The following is a 6,000-nucleotide window of genomic DNA, read 5'->3' as shown; positions in this document are numbered from 1 at the left end:
CAGGTATAAACTTTCAGAAAACATAACTATGTTATACCATGGAGTTATGCTAAATGAGTGCCTCTCAGTGGACCAGCAACCTCTGACTTTCCGTCGCAGTAAACCTTCCGCATCACCACTGTTATCCTTTCATCTTCAGTCTGTTACCTTCACTACTTGCTGATTGTAAAGGTGTAATCTCAAGATTATGTATAATATCTAAGGTTAGATTGGATCTATTTGTCATGTGCACAATGAAACTCACTACAGGGTGAAACACATTGCTTGTTTTAACATCCAACACAACCGCAGCATGTGTTGGGAACACTCTGCTAAAACTTTCTTCTTGCTGCAGCCATCGAGAAGAAGGTACAGGAGCCTCAAACTCACACCACCAGATTCAGGAACAGTTATTACCCCTCAACCATCAGGCTCTTGAACACTACATCACAGAAACAGGCCCTTTGGCTCATCTAATCTGTGCCTAGTCCCATCGAGCTGTACCCAGATCATAGCCCTTCCCGTCAATGTACCGATCCAAATTTCTCTTAAGTGTTGAAATCCAACCCGCATCCATCACTTCCACTGGCTTGTTTCACACTCACCACCGTCTGAGTGAAGCTCTCCCTCATGTTCCCCTTAAACATTTCACCTTTCACCCTTAACCAATGACTTCCACTGGTCTCATTCAAAAGTGATTGTCTGTTTCCAGGAAAAGGGATTAGGAATATGCCTCTAGGACGTAAACGGGCAGTTTTCCATATTGTCCATTCATCAACACTGCTGTAGTTATACAGGAATAGTTCAGCTGGAGATGCGGCTCTTCTGCAGTGTATGAACAGGCAGAGTACTGCCTAGCAGAGTCTCGCATACCTTTAGCTCTATTGTGCTTTCACAGAAAGCAAATCCAGCCCTTCTGCGAAGATGAGGACAGCAGAAGGATATCAGGGTGGAAGCTTATGTCAAATGCCCCAGCTTGCCTTGAGCCTTCCAGACCCGGGACCCTACCATCGCTGAAGATGTCAGCATTCTTGAGGCCTCTCCCTCCCACTTACCCAGCAATTTTCCCACCACTGCTTATGACCAGGTGTGACACAACTGGGGGTGTAGAGATAAGGGTGTGAAGCCCCCAGATCTCGTAATGTTGTAGACCCAGAGGAGATTAATATTGAGAGAAGTTGAGAATAAATGGCTTGCTGGAGGTCAGTAGGTAGACCCCTGTCAGTAGGCAGCATGAGGAAACAATCACTTCTGAAGCAGTGCACAAAATATAGGAGGGTGCAAATCTGGCCAGGAATGCTAGAACAGATGATGTATAATTAATGAAGATGTGGATAGGGATGAAGACAGCCCTGGTCGTGGGGAAAACCATGGGATTGCATCTTGCTGGAAGTTTTGATCAGATTCATCAACTTTCAACCCGTGAATGCTGATCTCAGATTTGGCGAGAAGTTAATTTATTTATCTTTCTATTTATCTATCTATTTATTGATTGATTGAGATACAATGGTCAGAGGGGATTGAATGTTGAAGAGAGGATCGTTACTAGAGCTCCAACTGTTTGTGCACGAAGAGGTTGAACTTTGTTAAGTGTGGTGCCTTTTATATTTTATTCTCTATTAATTATATAGTTCCAGTAATAGCTATAAACTGTAATTCATTTAAAGGCATATGGTGTATTGTCTGTTATTTGGCATGGTGGGGTACATCACACAGCATCCACTCAAACTTAATTACCCAGTGTGGCGGGGCCGAGGGCTGTTTCCCTGGATGACAGCGAGTTGAGCGACCCTGAGGCTTGCCAACCGGTATGTCTTTGGACAGTAGCGGGAAACTGGAACACCCAGAGGAAACACACCTGATCACGGCGAGTATGTGCAGACTAATTAAAAAGAGCGGCCGGAATTGAACCCGGGTCACCTGAACTATGAAGCACTGTGCTAACCACTACGCTACCATGCCGCACCAAAATTAGGTCATTACCATCTTGTATGATATACTCCGTTTGTCCTTATCGTATTTGCATTTTCAACACTTCCCATCCAACCTAGAATACTCAGTCTATTTAGCCGAATGTGTAAGACTCATGTCAACAGTTCAGGATCAGTGAAAATATTCATTAGAATCCCCAGCTGGCCAGTAAAAATGAAACTATTGACAGATGAATGGAATATCCGAATAAATGTTTTTGAGGAGAACTGGAAAGTCAGTGAGTTAATTTTATGATTTATTTTATTCTTTATTGTAACTTATGGTAATTTTATATGTCTTCAGCTGCACTGCTGCCTCAAAACAACATATTCATGACAGATGTCAGTGGTAATAAACCAGATTCTGATTTCAAGTTGATTCACTCAACCATTGAATCGGGTGTAATTGAGATGGGAATAAGTAGCCACATTATAAATGACAGAGATCAGAATTTTACAAAAATGCCCCGGGAACTAATCTGTGTGTTAGCACACCGTCTCTTTAATTTTGTGATCTTGATTCCAATTTAGGTGAAGTAGACTGGCAGGACATATATAGAAAAAAAAGATTTGGATGCAGTAATTAATCATTTACTAACAGTACAGCCAATAACAGCTGCCATTCACTAATATAAAGTGATTTAAAGGTCCCCTAAGCATTGGATTATAAATAGAAACATGTGATATTGATTCTGTTTGACACTAATAGTGCCACATACAAAATATTAGCCTGTTAATATGCAGCCGAAGAATGGTATTTATAGATTGGTAAACAATGTTAAGGATAATTCCCGAAGACCGTAAGATATGGGAGCAGAATTCGGCCATTTGGCCCATCGCATTTTCTCCACCGTTTCATCATGACTGATCCACATTCCCCCTCAGCCCCAATTTCCAGACTTCTCCCCATATCCCTTCAGGCCCTAACTAATCAAGAATCTATCAAGCTCTGTCTTAAATATACCCAGTGACTTGGCCTCCATAGCTGCCAATGGTAACGAATTCCACAGATTGACTATTCTTTGGCTAAAGAAATCCCACCCCATCTTCGTTCTAAATGAACATCCCTCTATTCTGAGGCTGTCCCCTCTGGTCTTAGACTATCCCACCATTGGAAACATCCTCTCTGAATCCATGACCTTTCAACATTCGATAGGTTTCAATGAGGTCACCCCTCAGTCTTCTGAATTCCAGTAAGTGGAGGCCCAGAGATTTCAGAAACTCCTTGTATAATAAGCCTTTCAATCTTGGAATAATTTTTGTGAACCTCCTTTGAACCCTCTCCAAAGTCAGCACATCATTTCTAAGGGACCCAAAAATACACATAATATTCCAAGTGAGGCCTCACCAGTGAAGCCTCAATTTCAATTCAGGAAATTAAAATATGAAATAGAAACAGAATGTTCTGGAAATACTTATCAGATAAAGGAGCATCTATGGAGAAGGAAAACAGGCAACATTAACATTTAATGACCCATCATTTGAACATTTGAACTTTGGAGGACTGGCAGAAAAATAAGCTCCTTATTGAGGAAGGGTGTATGTTATTAAGGTGCTGAATGAAGTAATGTTATATAATCAAATAATGCTAATGTTAAATAATGTGATATAACAAAATAAACTAAGGTAAGCAGATTAATTAGCATAAAACAGATTAAATGTTAAACAAAATCAGAACACTAGGTGCTGTGAATGTAAAATCTAATCAGGAATCGTAAATATTCAGCAGATCAGACATCATCTACAGAGAGTTAGTATTGAGACAAATTGTTTTTAAGTGTGATCAGCTGTTTCACAGAGAAGTGTTTATTCTGTCTACTGCTTGAGGGCAGCTTGTTAACATCCTAGGCACCCACCAATTGGGAAATGCATGTGTTGACCACAGTCTCCATCGTTGAGCTCCTGAGGCAGAAGACTGAGGTGCTAAGATGAGGGGGTCAATGCATTTAACATCAGCTCCTTTCCTTTATGCCAGTGAAGACAGGTCGGTGTGATCACACAACCATTCAGGTAAGTCCATACCTCTTCAAGTACTGAGCAACACACACAAGGTGCTGGAGGAACTCAGCAGGTCAGGCAGCATCTAGGGAAAGGAATAAGTGGTCGACGTTTCGGACCAAAACCCTCCATCAGGGCTGGAAAGGAAGGGGGAAGAAGCCAGAATAAGAAGGTGTGGGGTGGGGAAGGAGGACAAGCTGGCAAGAGATAGGTGAAACCTGGTGAGGGGGTAGGTGGGGTGGGTGAGGGAGGGGGTATGAAGTTAGAAGGTGGGAGTTGATAGGTGAGAGAAGTAAAGGCTAAGGAAGATGAAATAAGATAGGAGAGGACTGTGGACCATAAGAGAAAAGGAAGGAGGAGGGGTACCAGAGGGATGCAAGGAGAAGAGAAGGCTAAAACAAGATCCAGAATGGGGAATGGAAAAAGAGAGAGAGGGAGGGAGGAGAAATTAGCAGAAGTTAGAGACATGGATATTCATGCTATCAGGTTAGAGGCAACCCAGATGGTATATGAGGTGTTACTCCTCCAACCTCATCGTCTCTGTAGAGGGGGCCACAGACCAACATGTTGGAATGAGAACAGTAACAGGCCCTTCCAGTTCAGGGAGTCTGCACCACCCATGTGACCAATTAACATAATCAGAAAGGATTGTGGGAGGAAGGAAAGCCACATTGAGAAAGAAAATAAAGTTTGTCTGTCATGTCACAGCTAATGTTCCCCCTAGTGAGGGACTACACACTGCAGATGCATTTATTTACTGCTGGACTATTCTTGCTGATGCACTAATTGTCTGCTATCTTACCTTGAAAAAAGGGGAAATGTATAAATGAATGTTAAGCATTGTCGTTGGGTGATGGAGCTGTCAGCATGCAAGTGCCCTGTGGTTTTAAATGGTAGCACATGTGAAGCACAGGTCCCAGTCCTGATTGACAGGCATTTTATCAGCCATTGCGGTGTGAGGAGCTGTGTATACCTCCCAGGGGTTCATCTGAAAATCTGGTTGCCTGCTCTTACCCATATTCATAAGCATAAGAGTCAAACTCAGGTTGGAGAAGCAGCACCTTTTATTCCGGCTGCGTAATCTAAAATCTGATGGCAAGAACATCGACTTCTCCAACTTCCAGTAATTTCTCCCTCTCCTCTTTCTCTGTTTTTTTTTTCCATTCCCCATTCTGGTTAACCTCACACCCCTTCTCTTCTCTTCTCCTCACCTCCCTCTGTTTCCCCTCCCGCTTCCCTTTCTTCCATTGTCCACGGTTCTCTCCTGTTAGGTTCCTTCTTCTTCAGCCCTTGACCTCTTCCACCTGTGACCTCCCAGCTTCTCACTTTAATGTCCCTCCCCACCCACCTCCTTTTGCTCTCAGCTGGTTTCATCTATCACCTTCCAGCTTGTGCTCCATGTCATGATGCGCGCTGGCGAAATCAGAACCCAAGTGCAGAGGAAAGACAGATTCTGATGCAGATTCTGCAATAAGAGTTTATTCATAGTAATTCCAACACAGCATCGGTGTGAGATGCAACATTCTCAAAGCTGATTAGCACTAATCAGGCATCCGCTTCAACAAGGGTAACACAGAATCCCCAAGCTTATCAAAATAAACTCAGAAAGCACCAGGAGACTGCATTACAAAGGGTGAGTCACAGGAAAAAAACACAAGGAACTCTAAGTGATTAATGGTTCTTATCCAACTACGATTAATCACTTCAGGCGCTCTAAAAACCTCAGAGTCCAACGCTCTCTGGCGCCTCACATAGGCCAAAGAGCTCATTACGCCCCTTTCTCTCCACTTACTCTGACTTCTGCCTCCTTCCTTTCCAGTCCTGATGAAGGGTCTCAGCCCAAAACATCAACTGCTTATTCCAGTCCATAGAAGCTGCCTAGCTTGTTGACATCCTCCAGCATTTTGTGTATCTTACACATATTATGACCTATTTTCCAGAAAGCTTCCGCGACCTGTGCCATGATTTTCACTGCTGGTTCCAGATAATAAAACACCTCTAGTTTGTGAGGTACAAGCAGGCTTTAATAACTCAAGTATATTCCTTCCGCTAG

Source organism: Mobula hypostoma, chromosome 16 (genome assembly GCF_963921235.1).
Source record: "Mobula hypostoma chromosome 16, sMobHyp1.1, whole genome shotgun sequence".
Classification (NCBI taxonomy): domain Eukaryota; kingdom Metazoa; phylum Chordata; class Chondrichthyes; order Myliobatiformes; family Myliobatidae; genus Mobula; species Mobula hypostoma.
The sequence above is the reverse complement of the archived record's forward strand: the minus strand, read 5'-3'. Positions refer to the sequence as shown.